The following is a 20,837-nucleotide window of genomic DNA, read 5'->3' on the forward strand; positions in this document are numbered from 1 at the left end:
CCAGAGAGTGTTTGTTTTGGACAGTCTTAAAGGGTCCGGCCCCATGGATTGGCAGCAACACATATGGAGTGATCCGAGAGCACAGGCCTGATCCAAAGTCCATGGAAGTCAAGGCAGTGACTTCTCCGAGCACTCCCTGTAGGAATCACTCTGGGTTTGGAAAGATACATTGCAGTTAAAGACATTGGTCTGGGCTTAGGGAAAATGTACTGACGCTGTCACTGTCACTGTCAAATCCAGCCAGAGACAAGTGAAAAACAGAGGGGTTGTAGCTAATAAGTGCAACACAGAATGAAAATAAAGTGGCTGAAGGAAAACTTGAGCAGTCAAGGGAAAATGCAGCAAGTTCAAACAAACTGCCTTGGCCCAGACACATTGCACAGAACATGCAGTGATTTGAAGGGAAAGAGAAGGATGGCAGGAACTCAGCATCCCACTTTTTCACAAGCCTCAAAAACATCGCAGGCGATGCGAGGAGAAAAAAATACATGGCTTTAGTCCTGTCTGGGAACATGTGGCACAAACTGAGGCAGAGGAGATTAAACTTGGCTTTGCCCTATTTCCCTCCTCTTTTTTCACTCCCCTGCTCTTTGCTAGTATTAACTGGGCTGCTCGGTCCTCAGCAAACAACCGAGTAGCCAAAATATGGGCAGGACTCACGCCATAACCAAACCAGCCAGTGAATGAAATAAGGCACTTGTTTCCCGGAGCAGAGGGAGGGGAAGGGGGGGATTTAAGCATTTCTATGTGGTGTTGGAAACCCACCTTGAGCAGAAGCAGTCCCTCAGCTCACACAAACCACCGGCGCTCCTCTGACGTCAATTGGCAGCTGCTGGTTTGCACCATCCCAGGGCTGGCTGCAGCAGCACAAGCAAACAGCTCACCCAGCCAGCAGGACACACGGTGAGAGGCAAGTCCTGCACCCCTTCTCTCTGCCTCTCTGCTCTCCAGCATCACCCACTGCTCTGTTTTCAGAGGCAAAAGGGCACAGGCCAGCTATGGCAGGCGTGTCTCGGGCAAGTGGCACATTGCTGGCACTGGGTAGGTGGCACAGGGTTGCAGGGGGATGCCAAAAACCCGAGGGGGCAGTGGGTCTCTGCTGCTGAGGCTCTTGGGACTCAGGGCCACCCCTGAGCTGTGGCAGTGCCCAGGCAGGCTGCCAGGGAGAGAGCAATGCTCATGCAGCTACATGAGAGGCAGGACCCGCATCCACAGGGAGGCTGCTGGCTCCATGAAAGGGATGGCTGATGTCCTCCAGCCTCTGTCTGGAGATCCTGTGAGAGAGGGTTTGGGGGAGCTTGTGAAAGAAGGATGAGAAAATTACTGACCGTGGCACATACCACAGGCACTCATCTGCTGTCCCCTTTCACTCTTTCCACCAAACAGACTCCAGGCCTGAAGGGAGTGGGAGAAGGAGGAACCTGACTCCTCTCAGGGTGCTTCCTGCAGCCCACAGCAGGAGGAAAAGGAGGCAGCAGCTGTTCAGCTCCTTCCCTGCCCTCCCGCACCGAGTTCCATCCTGCAGCCACCCATTCCAGCCCATCCCAACCCTGAATGCATCCCACAGGGGACACAGAGGGAGCTGCAATGCAAGAACTGTGTCCCATCACTGCTCGTGGGGCTGGGCAGCCCTTGGTTTCAGGGATGCTGCTGAGCCAGCAGTGGCAGGATGAGGCAGCCTGGGGAGCCTCTGGGAACCACGCACAGCTGCCTTCCTGGGCTGCATTTTTCAGCAATGGCAGAGCAACCCACTCCCTTTCTTCCCACCTGAAAGAAGTCCAGAGGGCTTGACTTCCAGAATAGGAGGTAGCTACAGCCCCTGCAAACCAGCTCAGATGAAGCTGCCCTGAACGAACCCGCAATGAAGGCAGCCAATTCTGGCTGATTGCCTCTGAAAATAAAAGCACCAGAGAACTTTAACTCCCATATCTCCTTCCCTACCTGTGCTGAGGGCTGATCAGAAGCTTGGCTTGTGTGGTAGCACAGAGCCCCCACTGAGGTGTCTGCTCCATCATTCCCATGGTCAGCACTCATTCCTGGAAAAAGCAATGCTGTGTGGAGCCACAGGCTGGAGCTCAAAGGCACAGTGGAGAGAGGAGGCTGGACATGAGCTGTTCCCAAGCCAGAATCAGCTTGCCCCAGCGCCTTTGCTTCTTCCAGAGACAAGAAGTGGGCTGAGAGGGTGCGTTGTTATGTCTCTTCACAGCACACCTCCTTCTTGGAGACCCTTTTGTGGAGTTCCTGGACCTCCATTTTAAATGCTCCAACGCAGTTGAAGCGAGGCATAAGCCTGCCCTGGGACTTTAGTTTGAACCTGTTTATTTCATGGGACAGTGGGAGAATGGGGTCCCTTTTCCCAAACCTGCTTTGACAAGTTTTGGTTGAAATGCTCACCAAGAAGGCAGAGGGCCCAGCTGATCGCCTGCAGTGATGCAAGGAGACCCAGTTTTGAGGCGTGACAAATTCAGTGACCAGCTGAGGGCCATGGGCTCCGCGGGGAGGCAGAAGCCCTGCAGGACAGGGACACAGGGGGAGCACCAGCTGCCTGCAGAGCCCAGGGGCTGGCTGGGGCAAGCACAGCAGTGGGCAGGTTTTCCATCAGCAAAACCTCTCGAGAGCAGCTACTTGCTAAAATAGATGCCACGCAATCAGCTGAAAAAGAAAGTCCCAGTGCCCAGCTGCCTGCTGCAGGCACAGCACAGAGGAGAGTGGCTATTTTTATCAGGGACAGCCAAAGGCTGTGGAAGGTGATAGGGGCAGCTGGCAGAGGTTTTCCCTCTGCGCCATGCCAGGGCTGCATCCCAGCCGTTCCCCGTGCACCTGGGCATCCTGGCTGGCTGGAGAGCCTCTGCTCACCTTCCCAGGAGCTGTCATCCTCCTGCAAGCCCTGTCACCATCAGGTGCACCTGATGGGGATGCCCTCACTGGCAGTGTCCCAAAGGCGAGTTAAGAAACAAACCAAGCCACCCACACTGTGCTGGGTGCTGAGAGAAATGAATCAGCCCCTCCTGCCTTAAATCATGGGATCAGCCTCCGGGTGACCGGAGTGAACTCTGTGTGTGTGGTACTTGGGAGTGGCCATTCCTCATCCCTACCACGGGGCTGGGGGCACCTCCCTCAAGCACAAGGGTATGAGTGCTTGTGCAAAGCAGCACCCTGGGGGCCGAGTAGCCCAAGCAAAGCCCCCCCAAGACATTGTGCAAGCAGTGGGAATGTGTGGTTTCTGGGCACACTGGCTCTGGCAGCAGCATCCCACAGGGTCCTCTGAGCAAGCTGTGGTAGCACAGCCCCAAGACTCACACCCCAGCATATGGAATCCAGTCCTTCTCCAAATGTCACTCCCTGCCTCTACAGGCACCACCCAAACCCACCTTCTGCTCCAGTGAAAGCCTGAGTGTGGTTGTGTCGTCTGCAAGGAGCAGGATGGCCCCAATCTTCCAGCCTTTCTGCTTGAAACTGGTGGGCTTTTTCCCTATTTAGTGGGCCACGTGTGTTATGATAATTGTAGCAAACTAGGGCAAGTAAAAAAGAAAAAATCTAGAAGAAAAAGGAAAAAAAAGTAGAAACATTGTTCTTCCTCCTCCTCTCCTCTAAGACACCCTACAGCCTCCATCCAAAATGCCCTTGCTGTACCCTCACAAGCAGCACTGTGGCTGGGAGAGGCTGGCACTCAGCAGTGCCACCAGATGCTGATGGGAGGACCACCTTCTCTGGGACTGAGCCTGAAATTCATCCTGTGGGATTAGAAGATTCACTGCTGATAGCTACTCATTTCCATGGTGATTATTCCCTTCCACACACAGAGTAAATGGCCTGTGTGGCTCCGAGCACCACAGGAGGCAAAGCTGTCGTGGGAAAACCAGCCCCAAAACACTTGGAGAGAGGAGAGGAAAGGAGAGGGGGCTAATGATTTGCCCATTGTGGACCAAGACTTGACAAATGCCCCTGCTGGGATCCAGACCACGAGCAGGCTGTCACAGCTTGGTACCACCAGCTTGGTACCACCAGCTGCCCTTTGGGTCATTTGGAAGCTGGCAGCACAATTCCATGTGTGCTAACAGCAGAGCACAAATCTGAGAAACACAAACCCAGCTCTGCTGCTGACCTCCAGCATGGTCCCAGAGAGCCACAGCATCTCTGTGCTCCTGCCCCCAGCCTTTTCCCTCCCCACTGCAAACCTTTTGGCCAGGGACCGTGGGTTTCACGTTTGCAAACAAGCGTGTGAATCATGTGGGGCAAACCCGCTGGGCTTGGGGCAGCATTTCTGATTTACACCGCTGTAAATTACTGCCTCTGCTTTCAAAAATGTTGTTATTCTGTTGGACAGGGTCCCGGTAACTCTGCAAAGAAGGGAGTGGGAGAAATTCCTCATGGATGAATTCCTTATGTTTTATTTGCAACCACTTGCCTTGCGCAAGGCTGAGCTCCCCACGAAGAATGACAGGGGACACGAGTGACTTGCAGCTTGTTTGTCACCACCGTTGTCACCAGGGCCATGCAGGAACCAGGCACGGAGCAAATGGAGGCCAACCTCCTGCTCCAGAGTCCTGGCAGGCTGGCACCAGCAGGACAGGGCTGGGCAAAAGGCTTGTCCTGAGCATCCTGGGGAGGGCCCCCAGCACTGCTCTGCCCTCCAGGTGAGCAGGGCAGGGCTGCTGTGGGGTGCTGAACATTTGCTGCTGCTCTTCAGCCTCCAAAGCAAGCTGGGCATCTTGGCTCATTCTCTCCCTTGGGCAATCCCATGGAGCTGCTTGGAGAAGCTTCAGCAAAAGGATTTATCCAGGGGTTTGTGTGTGTGTAAAAGTGCAAAACTTATTTCTGGGCTAAACACATGAATGGGGATACAAGCATCATAAAGTCACCCCAGGAACCCCAGGACATTGTGTTAATATTTGAGGTGTCTGCAGCTCATGTGCTGTAAAAAACAATGTGTCACAGTGGATAGTGGCTCCAGAGCACTTGGTGCTGTACAAACAAGGAATAAATTGGCTGCTTCTGCCTAAGAAGGAGCTCACAAGGTTGTTTTTCACCATTGCAACAGGAAGGTGGAAGAAATAAAAGGAGATACAGGACAGCTCACCAGTAAAATGGACATTGTGACCCAAGGTATTCATTCATCCTTTTAGCAGCAGGTCCAGCCAAAGTCGCTTTGACTGATTAGGAAAACTTTCCAAACATAGATTAGGGGTCAAATAAGAAGCTCAGCCATGAAAATACTCATGCTGGGTGGAGGATGAGGAGGGAAGAAGACCATCCTTGAGGAGGGAAGTTGCTGAGAGCAGGGCTGGTGGGGGAGGCACAAGCAGGAGTCCTCAGACTCCTGTGCTGCAGCCAGGGATGCAACACAGATGTCCATCAGACAGGATGGTTCAGGAATAGAGGTCACATCTTCACAGGATGACCCTCCTGCTGGGGCTGTCAGAGCTACCAGGAAGGCTCTGATTGCTTCTCCTTCTGAGAATGCATTTATTTAGTGGAAAAAAATTAGGACCTAGTCTACATCAGTCTTGTTGGTTAATTCACTGAAAGTGGTCTGAAAAAATATAGATAAAGAAAAAGACTTTCCCTTGTTAGTCACCTTCCAGTGATGCATAAATGCTCTGACAGACAATTACCAGTGATATTGATTCTAACTAGGACAGAAAATGAACAGGTGAGTGTGAAATAGAAATTTATTTATAAAGATGCAATTGAAACAAAATCCATCTTGCAGGTTTGAGAGTTTAAGAAGGAAAAAATGCCTTTACTGTATGTCTTTGCTCTCTCTGCTGAGGTTTGGATGCTTCCTTAGGAGCAGGAAGGCCACATGCCTGGAAACAACAGGCTGAAATAAACAGGCAGCATGGCAACAGCTGAAAATAGGCATGAAAAGCAGCCAGAGAGAGACCCTCAGCCCAAGGCAGAGCAGTGCTGCATCCATCAGGCTGAGCCGGTGCTTGCTCAACCCTCCACAGCAGGACATCAATAGTGAATGCATTTTAAAATGGAAACTAAATCTTAACTGTGGCAAATGTGGCTGTAGGTGCTTCTTGCAGTGCTGGGACATGGAAAAATGCCACCACCACTGTTAAGTCTCCTCAGGGCACTGGTGGTGACTCCATTTTCCTCTCCTGGAGACCTGGCCTCTCTTAGCCCTGTGCTTGTGGGTCCTCCAGCCTGGGAGCTGCAGACTCTCACTGTCACAGCACTGAAACTCTTTTGCAGGTTTGCCCTGTGCCAGAATCCCGTGGGAGGCTGTGCTGTGGCTGCTGGCCCCCAGCACCAGGCTCACTTTCCCCAGCCACACATCCTCAAGCCAGGCCAAGACCTAATTTTCTGGCCACAGGCTGGAGGTGGCTCTCGCTGGGGAGGGAAGGCTTTTGCCAATTCGTTATTAAATCACAGCACTATTCACGCCAGCATTAGGCTGTCTGGGACTAAATGCACAGCAAGTACATACCTGGTTCTGCCAGACAGCTTGGGGCAGGGATGCAGGGATGCAGGGAGAGCTGGGTCTTTGAGCAGGGCTCTCTTCCTGTGACTGACTTGAATCCTTGCCCCGCTCAGCCTCTGTTGCTGCCAGATTCGTGACTCTCGCCCTGGAGGTTCAGGAGGGAGAGAAGGCCTCTGGAGATGTGCTTTTGGGTGTGGGAACCGCTGCAGTGCTGAAGTCCTTTTGCTGCTTTATCCCTCGGTGTCCAAGTGGCTCATCCTTGCCCACCCAGAGCCACCACTCCTGGCAGAGCTGAGACAGCACACAGTTACATATCAAATGGACAACTGGTCCCAGGGTGGTTCCTGGACAACTGCAAGGCTCTGGGCTTGGAGGAGCGGAGTATCACAGGAGGTCAGCTGGCAGCAGCAAGGGTGTCCATGTGGAGCTGCATCCCCCAGCAGTGCTGTGTACCTGTCCTTGTGGAGAAGGAGATCCTCGGGGGCCACCAGCCTTCCAGGAGCAGTTCAAACAAAACAGGAAGGCTTATGAGCAGATGTGGTTGCTGCGCCACTGCTGCCAAGGCTCTGCTCCACAGGCATCAGCTGTGGGGAGAGGTTTAACCCGAGCTGCAGTGCCACATGCCCGGCATTGGTACATAAACAGCCTCCAAAATCATGAGGGGGAGTGTGTAGCTCTTTCAGAGCCGACCGGATGGTTCCCTCACTTGACATGTCCTCGTCTTGAAACAACATCACTTTGTTGAATTTTGTGGCTTTCTATGTGGAACAACATTAGCTCATCCAAGTCTGTGGTTTATTTGAAAATGAAATTCCGGTAAGCTTTTGTACCATCTGGCAGCGTCCAACCGAGTGAGGTTTAGTGAGAAACCGCTGCACACGTGTGCACAAACACATACACACACCAGAAACACTGTAATCATCATAATCAGTACTTGCAGGAAGCCTGGCATCGTCAGGGCAAGGGGAAGAGGGAGAAAATCAGTGCCTGACTCCTCTCCCAGCCGTTTCCCTTCCGTGGGGTTGGCTCCTTCCAGCAGAGGGCATTTTTCGAGCCGTCCCTCCTGCGCCGCTTCTGCCCCTTCCTTCCTCTGACGTGAACTTCCAAGTGGCTCCAGATGTAAATCAAACACAGCTGCGTGAGCTGAAGCCAGTGCGCCCCGTCAAATTCACAGCTGCTGCAGGTCACTGCCCTGGTTTGGGGGGAGAGGTTCTGATGTGCACCAGCCGGGCCAGAGGCATTGAGAACGGCCAGAAGCATACAGGAGAGGTGTGGGGCTGAGGTGAGAGCTTCTTGGTTGCTCCATGCAAAAGCTGAAGTGTTTCATTAGGTGGATTCCCTCCTGGCTCCTCTGGTCCAGGCAGGAAGCAGGACACATGGGAGATCCTTGAGATTTTGTACCATCCATCTCACCCTTTCCCTCCTCCTCTCACATCTGTGGACAGAGACCTGCAGCTGGCAAAGTGAGAGAAGATGTGGCCATCACCCAGGTACACAGGAGACCACCAGGCATCCATCTGTCATCTTCTCCCCTGCAAGAGGGCTTGATTATTTCTTCTCCCTGGTATCCAGAGATAGGATGCATGGGAAAGGTTCAAAGCTGCACAGGAGAGGTTTAGAACTGGATATTAGGAAGCATTTCTGTACCAAGAAGGTGGGGAAACTGGAGCAGACTTCCTAAAGGGGTGGTCAATGCCCTGGGTGTGCTTGAGAGGTATTTGGACAATGCCCTTTACAATGTGCCTCAACCTCTGGTCAGCCCCAAAGTGCTCAGGCTGTTGGACTGGATGATCATCATAGGTCCCTTCCAAGTGAAATATTCTGTTCTGTTCTATTCTACTCCATTCAGTTGCTTTCCTTAATTTCTTTCAGGTTTCTCCCTTCTTTCACACTCAGCTGCTCACGGGTGTAGTATTAAATGTGTGCGATGGAAGAGAAATGATGGGGAGCATGAGATGCTGGTTAGGACATGGAGGACAGTTTACTGGGAGAGCCAAAGCCAAAGTCCTCTGGAGCCAGCAGGGAGGTTTCCAGTCATCCAGGAAGCACAGGGTGCCTATACACGTTCACCTCCACAAACTGGGGGACGAAGGAAAATTGATGTAGCTGCTTTAAAACAACCCTAAATTACAGCAGAGATCTGCTTTTGAGAACAAGCAATGGGAGTCTGAAGGATAAGCTCTGATGATAAGCCATCACCACTGAAAGACTTCAGATGCACGGAGGTCACACAGTGCCCTGCTCTGAGGGGACATTTTCCAGCAGCAGCTCGGTTTTTGCATCACAGTTTCCGACTGCATGAACAGGACTTTTGATGGAAATCTTTGTGGATATCTCCATTCAGAACCGTCACTGCTGGATTTCAGTCAGAATGCATCACGTGCATTTAAAACCTGTGCATGCACATCTGAGAGTATTTTTTCCCTGCACTGAACATGAGGAGAAACCTGTGACCCTGAGGTAGGTGGAGGGCAGCAGAGGTAGGCAGGGTGCCCTCAGCCCCAGCCTGACAGGGGCTGCTTTTGCCTGACTGCTGAGTCCCAGCTCCTTCCTCCACACGAGATCACCGGCACCAGCCTAGAGCTGCTGACAATTGCAGGAATTGGATCACATAGAGCATCCCCTGTGATCCTGACCAGAGAAATAAAATAAAATCAACTCCATCCACAAAGGCTTTAAACCCAGGCAGCACAGCATTTCCAAAATGTGGCCCTGGTGAGGCGCTGCTCCAGCTGAGATGTGGATGGGAGGCCGCCACACTGTGATAATCCTGCTCTAATTCTTTTTTTACAGGGATTTTTTTTTTTTTAATATATATATAGTTTTGCCTCCGGCATATGCTGTACTAGTGTAGCAGCTCTTCAAGTACCATGTTTTGCAGCGAACGTGTGAGTGACAGCACCTAAAAACAGCAGCTGTTACATAAATAAGGCTGGCGCTTCCCTGCGAGCGCCGCCGTGGCAGTGGGGACAGAGGCCAGCACAGCCCGGGGGATGACATCACTGTCCTGGACAGAGGGGGACAAAGTGGGGGACACCCCCAGGGCAGCCCTGGCCACCTCTAAGCTCCCCAGCCCTCACAGATTGGCACCTCCCCGGGGCAGAGGCTGCTGCGTGCCTGCTGTTTGTCACCGGTGACGTCCCTGTCACTGCCATCCTGTAAAACAGCAAATGGATAAAAAGAAAAACCTAAACCATGGATTTGTGGCATCTCACAGTTATTTTGCTGATGCTGTGTATAAGGATTAACGTGGCCATTGTTCCAGCATGATATATGGTGTGTCTTAATGAGCAGCTTAATTATTTTACTTAGCAGGAGATGGCCAATAAAGTATTAAGAAGCCAAATTTGGGACTTTCTTTCCTTTCATATTAAGATGCAAAAGTCTGATTTGTACTGCCTGTAAATTTGCCATATCTCAGCATGCAAATACTCCTGAATAATTTAGGCTTTCTTTAAGAAGCGATATACCCAGAAAAAGATTAATATTCAACAGACGTCCATCATCCAAGCAAACACTTTCTTTTTTTTTCTAAAACTGTACCGAGTTTCTCATAAATTCCCTTAATGGGACAGAAACCCTCCTGGTCCTTCTTCATAAGTCTTGTCTGTTTGCCTCAGTTCAAGAATGTGACAGGAAAACTTTTCCTGCCTTAAGCTTAAGAATGTTTGGCCCCTTGGAAGGACAAGAGAGGATGTTCTTTGACCACTCCCCCAGACCCAAAAGGGAATAACAAGAGGACAGCAGGAGGAGAGCTGGGATCTGAGGTCATGTTTGAGTCTGTAGGAAGAGGAGATGGCAGAAGCCTGGCTGGATGCAGCTTTGCTCACACACCCCCTGCCTTGGTGGACTGGAGCAGGGTGAGGGTCCCTGAGCACTCCCAGGGTGTGCATCCCACTCTTGTAACTCTTCTGCACGTTGTAAGGTGGCAGTCAGGAACCAGGACTCCCACGTTTCCATTTTGAGAGTGGAATTCACTGAAACATAAGCACGAGAACTGAAACATAGTGTGCTTCAGGCTCAGGTATCAGCAAGAGAAGATTTTCTCTCTCTGACGCACCCACAGCTGATACATCTGTGAGGAAAGTGCTGTGAGTGCATCAGCAAAGGTGTGTGATTCACCCATAACTAAATGGGTACAAAAAAAATCACCAGGTTTGGATTATAAAATAAGCAACACCTTTAAGATTTATGTCTCTGCTCATAAAACCAAGATTTCTGGTAGGAAACAAATCCAACAAAATATAAATGGGCATTGATTAGGAATTTTGGCAGAAGTTCAAGTTTTTCTGAAGCCTGAAGTGGTCTCAGGTAGCTCAGCCTCCTGGCAGGTGAGAACCAGGTTTGTGTTTTGAACCTGGAGCTCAACTCTCTGTGGGTCCAGATGCATTTTTTTGGCCTTGGAACATCTGGCAAAGGATTTATTTCAGATTGTGAAGTAACAGAGGCAGACATCAAGTCACAGCAGGGAAGAACTGCTCTCTAAAAACTGTTGTTCTAAGACCAAGTGCCCAAAACATTGATCATTACAGAGGGGTAACTGTAAAGGCTGGAGGGAATTAATAGCTTCTTAGGGCTCATGTGGTCCCACAGAGAATTCCAGGCAAACAGCTCTGGAATAAATGATGCTGCTCCTACTTGTTGGAGAAGCAAATGAGTTCCCTTAAGTACAGGCTGATTCTCAGAGCATCTTCAGCCACTTCGGCTTCCCTGGACGAGCCTGTGGACACAATGCCTGTTTGGAAGGCCCAAATATCCCTGTAAGAGCAATGGTTGAACCCCCTTGCCTCATCCTATCAATCCTTTAATTTGAGACATTTCTTGCCCAGGGCATGATTCTGCAGCCACAGCAGATCCTGCCTGCCCAGCATCCCCTGGTCTCAGGGCCAGAGGGCAGCCTGGCAGCAGGATCAGCTGGGTGGGACTTGGGAAGGATCAGAGGAATCACTTAGGTGAGGGATCAGAGAGAATCCTTCTCTCGTCTCTTCTTTCTCTAAACTACCAATAATGGAAGTTTAGGGAAAGGAGAGCCTCTGGGAGCATTTTGGAAGCCAGGGGTTGGTATTTTATTAAAGTGCTGTACCTGACAGGAAGGATGTAAACACAGCCATAAAAGATACCCCAATGTCTAATCCCTTCATGTCAAGTTGCAAAGTCAGGTAAGATTATTTATTTCAATAAATAATCAAGAAGTGTCTTCAATCAAGTGACAGCTTGTTCTCATACTGTAATTAAGTTTGAAGCTCAATTACTATTGTCTAAGTCAATGGCATAGACAGGATTATTACAGGAGAATCCCCAGAGATACCAAGATTGGTACAGAGCGGAGGAAATGAGAGTTCAGTGTAAAGTTGAGTGTAGCCCAGGCCAGATCCTGCTGCTGAGCTGTGTGCCTGTGGAGGCACACATCAGTCATGGAATTGCCAAAAATCCTTTCTGCAGCCTGCAAAGGGAGGTGAGAAGATGTGTGAAAGCAGGAACTAGCCCTGAGGAAATCAGTGCAAGCTCGGCATCAGCTTCTGGGGCTGGATGGGCAACACTGGCCCCAAACCCCCCTGTGCTGGGCTGCACCCAGAGCCCCAGGGCAGCAGGGCAGGGGGGGATTCTGCCCCTCTGCCCCTCTCTGCTGAGCCCCCCCTGCAGGGCTGCATCCAGCCCTGGGCCCAGCCCAGGAAGCACAGGGAGCTGCTGGAGCCAGGCCAGAGCAGGGACACCAAGGGGATCAGAGGGATGGAGCAGCTCTGCTGGGAGGAAAGGCTGAGGGAATTGGGATTGTTCAGCCTGGAGAAGAGAAGGCTTTGGGGTGACCTCATCACTGTGTTTTTCAGCATTTACAGGGGGGGTTAATAAGAAAGATAGGGACAGAGTTTTAGCAGGACCTGCAGCAATAGGACAAGGGGTTATGGTTTTAAACTACAAGAGGGTCAATTTAGATTCGACATAAGGAAGAAGTGTTTCACAGCGAGGGTGTTTTACATAGGAATAGGCTGCCCGAGGAGGCGGGGGATGCCCCACCCTCAGAAACATTCAAGGTCAGGTTGGATGGGGCTCTGAGCAACCTGATCTGGTTGAAGATGTCCCTGCTCGTCGCAGGGAGGTTGGGCTGGATGACCTTTAAAGCTGCCTCCCGCCCCGAATTATTCGCTGTGTGACTCCACATGTGTGGCTGGGCGCTGCCGGGCGCTGTGGCTGTGTGGGAGCTGCAGCCCAAACGTGCATCTGCATCCTGCGAGCTCGTTATCCTGCTGGGCTCCTCTCCTTCCCCCAGCTCCTCTTCCCCACCAGGCTGTCTCCTCCAGCTGCAGCAGAGCAGCTCGGCCACACCGGCAGGGCTGGATGGGGACAAATCGCGGCACCGGCAGGGCTGAGGACCTCCCGAGGTGAGGGACCACCCCTCCCACCGCTCCCTGAGGACAGCTCTGGACCCTGCTGGTGTCCAGCTCGCAGCTGTTTTCCCTCAGCTCCGCTCTCGTTACCGCCCGAGAGCTCCACTTCATCCCTGCAGCTTCCAAGTCCTTCAGCTGCTTCTCCTGTTTGTGCTGAGGGACCAGGGAAGGCACCAAAGCCTAAACTCTGTGTTCCCACTCCAGGGGACAAACAAGGAGAGCATAATCGAGTTTACTTGGCTTGCATTTCATGAAATAATTTCAAAAGTGTCTTTAGCTTTGGAGAACCTGGGTGGTAATCCTAAACACAGGGGTTCAGATGTCACTGCTGGGATACTGCTGCAACTGGCTCAGAGCCTCAGTGCAGCTTAAGCTCGCGGCCTTTTGACCATGGAGAACTTTTTGGAAAGTGGGGATGGTTTTTCTCCCCCTCCCCATTTGAATTTGTTCACAAAGTTCAAAAGGAAATGGTGCCTCTGAGCTGCCAATAGATGTCTAAGATAATGAATACACACAGTGCTGATGGAATTACTGTATGTACACACAAAAATCCTCACTATAACGCAATCCAGAAGTTACATGATCATTTCATTTATTAAAAAAACTTGTTTCCTTTATCCCTCCTTGCCAAGTGGCGTTCTGTTATGAAGAAGTTTCCTGCTCTTGCCTGTCCTTTCTAGCTGCCTCTTTGTGTTCCAGGTATCACAGCTTTAAATTTCTTCCCAGCTCTGCATGAAGCAACACCACCACTGCACGGAGCTTTTCCTAGGCCCTTTCCCCTCCTGCTGTGAGCTCCCAGCATGGGACCCTGCAGGAAGCCTGAGTCTCACTGGCATTCCTGGGCTTGACCAGCAGCTCAGGGCCAGCCAACGTGATCAGGGGCTTTGCCACACCGCTGGTGCTCGGTGCCAGCAGCATGGTGTGCTCCAGGCCTGCTGTCCCCTCAGTGTGGGAGTGCCATCAGTGCCCTGTGGTGGGAACACATCCTTTGCCTATGGAATTGCCACCAGTGCCCTGTGGTGGGCACACATCCTGTGCCTATGGAATTGCCACCAGTGCCCTGTGGTGGGCACAAATCCTGTGCCTGTGGGAGTGCCAGCAGTGCCCTGTGGTGGGCACACATCCTGTGCCTGTGGAATTGCCACCAATGCCCTGTGGTGGGCACACATTCTGTGTTCGTGGGAGTGCCAGCAGTGCCCTGTGGTGGGCACACATCCTGTGCCTATGGAATTGCCACCAGTGTCCTATGGTGGGCACACATCCTGTGCACCTGCCCTGACGTCCAGACCCAGGCTGTTCCCCCTGAGCGGAGCAGGCACTGCAGCCTCTCCTGGCTGTGCTCTCAGTGAGCTTTGCTCTCAGCCCTGGGGATCACCTCTGGGCACGAGGAGCCAGCCCAGGCCCCATTGTCTCCTGCACACTTCATCTGCTGCCAAGGAAAGTGCCAATTAGTGCCAGCTGTCCTCAGCTGCTCCTTGCAGGGCTGAGAGGGGGCCTGGAGCTGGGCCCCCTCTCTTGTCTTCTCTTTGTAGTGTCTAACTCCCTCAGTTTGCCCATTGATGTCCAGGGATTTCCTAAAAAAAAAAAAAACAACAAACATAAAATCTTAATTCTGGCGGCTTGATGTTCCGTGCCCTGTTTTATTTCATATGTTTGAAGTGTAATAGATTATTATTAAAATAGAGCAATGTGGTAATAACTCCCCATACTGTGAGGATGCTCAGAAGCCAGAGCAGCCTGGCCTGGGGCATTTGCAGCCCTCTCTCCCATCTGCACTTACTGGTCCTTGGCTGCTGTCTGAGTCTAGCACAACCAGCAAGAGGAAATCAAGAGGCATCTCCTAAAAGGAAATATTTCTGTGTTTCAGATGGTACCAGCACCATGGTGCCACCAGAGCAAGCTGAGATGTCACCAAAGATCAGCAGCACATTTCCCAGCGCAGGTTAGCTCATTTAGCCATCATTCCCAAAAGCTGAGGATCTCAGCTGGAGTTTAAGCCATCCCCCAGGGCTGAGTGGGTAAATCCATGCCCATCCTCTCACCACTGGCACACTGGTGTGCAGTTGTGTTTGGGCCTGACCTGGGACATCTGTGCTCCTGGGAGGTGTCACTGAGCCTTGAGGGGCAGCAGGGTCCCTTTGGCCATCCTGCCCTGCTGAGGCTGCAGGACTCAGGTGATGGCTTTGTCACCTGGGGTGGTCTTGATGCCTTAAGTTTAAGCTTTCATATTTCCCAGGTTCTGTACTGCCTTGGTGTGTAACTCTGAATTTCATATAAAGTGTTAGCAAGTTCTCTTCACAGTTCAGTTAGACAAAACTTTTCCAGCCTGAGAACCAAGGACACTGTTGCAGCTTCAGGCCCAAAAGTATAAAAAACAGCGAATTGAGGAGAGCAACGTGGGAGGATGTGACTTCATAACCTGAAGCTGAAATTGGACAATTAATCCCAATATGTAAATGGACCAAAACTTATTTAAGTGTGAAAACTCAGGACCAGTCATACATCTTGGGTAGAGCCACAGCAGGGTTCTTGTACTGCCCAAGGTGTATCCCTTGAAGGCCTTTTAATAAACACCTGTTTTATTCCTTTAACTCTGTCTAGCCTCTGTTCCAGGTAGCCTCTCCAGGCATCACTTTGAGCTCAGGCCATACAAACCAGTCCCAGTTCCAAGGAGCAACTCCCTGCAGGGTCACAGCACCGGGCCCTGCATGGAGTCAGGCTGAAAAGACAGAGGTGGAAATATTTTGCCATAAAGTAGGAGGCAAGGCAAACAATTTTTTTTTTTTGTCTGAAGCCATTGCTTCATCAAACAACTGGCATTCCTCACCCTGGCAGTAATTCCCAGCTACCAGCCAGCCCCCCTGGACTCACCAATGGCACGTGGATAACGCCACAGCCGGTCACTTGGCCATAGCGTGTTTGCAATTTATAGCTGACTTCCCCAGAGCCCTGCTAAGTCACTAAGCAGCCTTGTGGTCTGAGCAAAGGTTTAGGAGCCAGGAAAATCTGGATGAATCATTTGCTCACGCACTGGTGACCTGAGAAAATCAGTTGACCTCCTTGTGCCCGGGCTGTGAGAGCAGCCACCAGGAGCCCTGCAGATGTCAGGGATTGTCTTGCCTGGCTCTAGCCAAGAGCAAGTCCCTGGCCCTGGCAGCAATTGTGGAATGCACAGGGTGTGTCCCAGAGCCAGGATCCCACAGAGCTGCAGCCACTCCGGCTGCCTTGACGGGGGTGCCAGCCCCAAGCCCTTTGAAAGCCGAGGGAAGACTTGCAGAGATTTCTGTGTGTTGCAGCTCAGGACTCACTCACTCCCCTCCAGTGTCTGTCTGGATTTTGAATAGCTCATATAATATGTTATAAATGACAATTAAAACATAAAATGAAGAGGGGAGCAGATGGCTTCAGGCAACATTTAAAAATACCGAGACTATTTCTAAATGCAGATCACCAGATCCAAAACAGCCCTGGGCAGACTTAGCTGAAGGTTATTTGCTGGCCTGGCTGAAAGGACATGTGTGGTCTCCATCAGTTCTCAGAAGATGCTGTTAATAGGACATTTTCTGGCAAAGGCAGGAGCGGACACCCCTCATGGGCAGTGCTGAGGACACAGACCTTCACTCCTCTCTTTTGAGGGGGGAGCAGTGACAAAGGCAGGCTGGACCAAGGTCCCTGTTTCACCCTGAGGAAGGTGCTGTGCTGGAGGTTGGATCAGGGGGAGGAGCTGTGCGGTGCCCTAAATTCCCAGCCATCTTCTCCTTAGGATGTGGCTGCTCACACCATGGGCATTCTCTGCCACAGCAATATCACAGCCACATCATACTGTCCCAGTAGTGGCACAGCTTTGTTTCCTTCCCTGACACCTCAGCTGACATAACTTCTGCCTCCAAATATTTGACCAGATGGGGAAAATTACAGGGATCCCACAAGATAACTTGTCACTTGGCTGGAGAAACTGTGTCTGTGAAGGTCTGGCTGAGGAAAGGCCATCTTGAGGGGAGCCCTCGCCACTAAAACAAGGCAAAATAAAAGGAAAAAAGAGGTGATCTGGCAGCACCATACCTGCCTAGATTTTGTGTGAGTGCAGAAGAACCACATTCAGCCCACAAAACAACTTCACATTTGTGCTCCTTGCCTTGGAGGTGATGACCTCGAGCGGGGTGGGCACAGCTCCTCCTCCACAGGCTCAGTGGCCAAATGCCCCAGGCACCACCCAAGGCCATGTGCTGAGACATGTGGGCTATTATTACAATGCCTGTGCTGCAGAACAAGATTTGCATCCTGAGATTGCATTAGACTGGATTTCCCTCTCCTGGAGAAATGGGAACCAGCATGGCCCATGGGGAACCAGGTTTGCCTGGCCAGGATGCAGCACTTGGGCTGAAGAGGAGTCAGATGAGAACCAGCTGGCAGATACAGCCCATGTCTTCTGCCCATGGAGACTTCCAGGCCAGGTTAGCCCCCATTTCCAGCTCTGTGACACAGAGGAGCAGATGGATAGAACTCTACCCCCTGCACTGCACGAGACTTTTGAGTAGATGATCATAGTGGCCACTTCAAGCATTCTAATTGGGAGTTTGATTTTGCCATGTTAAAAATGAGCATGATTATAATTTGCTTTTGCTTTTCTTTTTCCTCTCTTGAACACGCTTCCACCTCCCGCTCTGCGCTGAGCCCGGAAGCAGAAGTATCACGTTACTCTGAGAGAAGGGAGTCTTGTGGTATTTCCATCCCATCCAGAGCCAGGAAACGCAGGCAATTTTGCAAGACAGCTTGTACTCAGTAAATTTCCAGCTTGGTTTATATTTCTGTATTTATTTAGAGCTCATGTAAGAGAGCACTCATCCCAAGTGAGGTGCTGTGGACAAACTCCCAAAAAAACCCCAGAGCCCCAGAGTTCATAGAACAAGGACCCCGAGCAATAGGGGTTTCAGTGGACCAGTGAGTGCTCTCTTCTGAAAAGGGACTCAAGATTGACAAAGACATGGACAGCCAGCTTCTGGTAACACCAGTTATTCACAGTAACTCAAAAGCAAACTTTTAGTAAATCCCACCAGTAAAATCATCCTTGACAACATTTTCTTGTACCCTTAAGACCTTCCCTTGAACTTTCTTCCTTCCCTTTCTTTCTCTGCATTGTAACACATCATGTTGACAACTCTCACAGTGTGGGGCCAGGTGCACAATACCCTGCTAGCATCTTCCCACATCCCAGCTGCCAACCAGGAACCTGGACAGATGTTTACACCTGCATAGGAAGAGCCATGACAGCTCCAGGGACCAAAATCTCCTCTCCTGCCTCCTCCACAGGCAGCAGGATTTGCATTTCTCACGGGAGGGCAGCGCTCACACCAGCTTTGCTTGTTTAGGGCTGCAGCCAAGCTGTCCCATTCCTGTTCCAGTGTTCCCAAATACCCTCAGACTGGGCTGTGTGTGCAAACCACACACAGCACAAACACCTCAGCTCCTAGAACAGAAAGATGAAGGGCTGGGAGGGGTTTTGGGAGCACCAGGAATTCTGCTGGCTTTATCAAATTGGGGTGGGAGCTTTTGTGCCAGACAAAGCCGCCGCTGCTGCTCCCCAGAGGGCTGCAAATGGGCCAGACCCAACCTCAAAGCCAGCAAAAGGTGACTTGAAAAAAAAATACTATAAACTCTGAGCCAACTTCTATCATCCAACAGCAACTCATGACTGAAAATGGATTTTTTAAACCCTGTTTCTGGGTTGTCTTGTGCTCTGCTGGACACAACTGCGGGTCTCTACAGCAGGGACTGAGTTAACACAGGTCCCGGGTGTTTCATCCTGTAATACTGGCAGGGCAGGGAAGAAGAAGCAAGGAAAAATATCCTTATGTCTTTGGTAGGGAAAAGCAAGGAAAAATATCCTTATATCTTTGGTGCTCCTAGGAGAGGATTGTGAAATTCAGATTGACATATCCCAGTTGAAGGCCATTACAGGAAACACTGAGGATGTGCCCAAAATCCACAGTTTTTGTGGCAGCTCAGTGTTACTGGGAACAAAACCTATAAATGTTGCAGATTTTGGGGGCCAGAAGGGAGTAACTTATAAAGGGAGTTTGGGCCTTTGGGCTGTAATTGGATCCCCCCACTGCTCTTGCCATCTGGATGAAATCTGAATGGTGACACAGCCCACCCAAAGCAGTGGCTGGGCTGACCCCACAGCCTTGCACAGGGGTGTGGGCTGCCTTGGCAAAGGCCACATGGCTGCTCCACCAGGGGATGGAGACTCTGCAATGATTAAACCACAAGAAAAGGAAAACCTCCTGCTTACATTGAGTCAGATATTGGATGTTGATGATCTACAACATTTAAACAGAATTATTAAGTCAGAAGAACACCATGCTCCTACACATTTTAGCTTATTGCTTTGGTTAATCAGCAAACCCCGTGGTCCAGGACATGCCCAGGTCTCACCTTACCTGAGTGGCAGCAGACAAAGGTGGAGACATGGAGGAAGAAACTTCCAGTACAAAAAGAAAGTTAACTCTTGGCTGTTTGCAGCAAGAGAAAAACGTGGGAATAGCAAAGTTAGAAAGGCTGCTTGTCTTCTGCCTTGCAGCTTCCTTCTCCAGCCTGAAACAGTGCAGCATATAAATAGAGTGGGCAAATGTGAGTTTATGGTAGCAATACAGCACTGCACATTTCAAACCCCCACAGCCTGAGTTCCTTTTGAGGCATTTTGAATGATTCTGTGCAAATTCAGGATGTTCAGCATGGACACCTGCAGGCAGGAGTTGTGCTCCTGCGGGCATCCCGGGGCAGCAGAGAGGTTAGCAGCCTTAAATCTCAGCCTTCTCCCCTCACAAATGAACTTGGCAGCCTTCCCCAGAAGAGAAGCACGTGCTTTCCAAAGAAAACATCCTTGCCTGCAGATGCTTTTGTCACAGCAGCAGCAGCAATGGTGGAAAGGGAGGAGCAGAATTCACTTGCAGGCCAGAACAGAGTGAGCCAGTGCGGAGGGAGAGGTTTGCTCCCTGAAACACCTCTTGAATTAAAATGTGCCTTGGGGGCAAACATTTGGAAAAAGAAAAGCCTTGGCATTAGGTTCACAGTCCTGCATGTGAAACTGCTCCCCTTTGAGCTTAGAAGCTTAATGCTGGTTTGGGGGCTTTTTGACTGAAATCTTAGGTTGAAAGCTTGCTGCATGAAACCCCATTTTCTCTTAGGATATCCTTTTTGCAAAACCATCTAACAAACCTAGTAGTAAATAAGCTTCTTTCTATTTAGCCTTAAAATCATACCAGAGAATAGAAAAGAAAGTTAATTCTACTCAAAATCTCAGCAAGTTGGTGGAACGAGTGCTCAGGAGAAACAGCATGCTCCATTTAATAGGATTTTTCTTACTAATTAATTAGCAGACTTTTTCTCACTAAGAAGAAGCCTTATTTTTTTCCTCATTGACTATTTGTGAAAAAAAAAACCAAAAAAAAAACACCAAAAAAAAACCAGCTGGGAAAAAGGAAAAAAAAGGACTTATATGGTGTAGTTTATTGACCACAGGTTTGTAGGGAGGGCTCTTCCATTTTCCACAAGACCACAGATTTCCTTAGCCCAAGTTGAGAGACACAATTTGTCTTTCTCAATTCTTTCACCCAGAGAAGTGGGGAGAGCCCTTGGTCTCTCTCTCAATGTGCTACCTGAAAGAGTTACACTAAAAACATTTTAAAAAAGAGAGGACAAAAATGTGCAAAATAAGCTCACACAGAAAAGCCTGCATGACAGTACTGCAGAATCATAAATGTTGGAATAGATCAGGCAGCAGCAGAACCCTGAGGCTCTGTGCTCATCCCTACCTGGTAACACTTGACCCATCACCATCCCTGGCTCTGTCCACCTGCACCAGGGCTCCCCTGGCCTCAGAGCATTCCAGCAAATCCTACAGCCAGCTGCCACCCAACCTCTGGGAAGAGCAGCATGCCTGGATCCATCATCCTGGTTGGAGCAATCTACACAAATTCTTGCTTTCCTTGCTGCATTCAGCCTCCATCCATTCAGGG

This window comes from Agelaius tricolor, unplaced genomic scaffold (genome assembly GCF_023055355.1).
Source record: "Agelaius tricolor isolate 1412-34295 unplaced genomic scaffold, bAgeTri1.0.p SCAF_3, whole genome shotgun sequence".
In the NCBI taxonomy this organism is placed as follows: Eukaryota; Metazoa; Chordata; class Aves; order Passeriformes; family Icteridae; genus Agelaius; species Agelaius tricolor.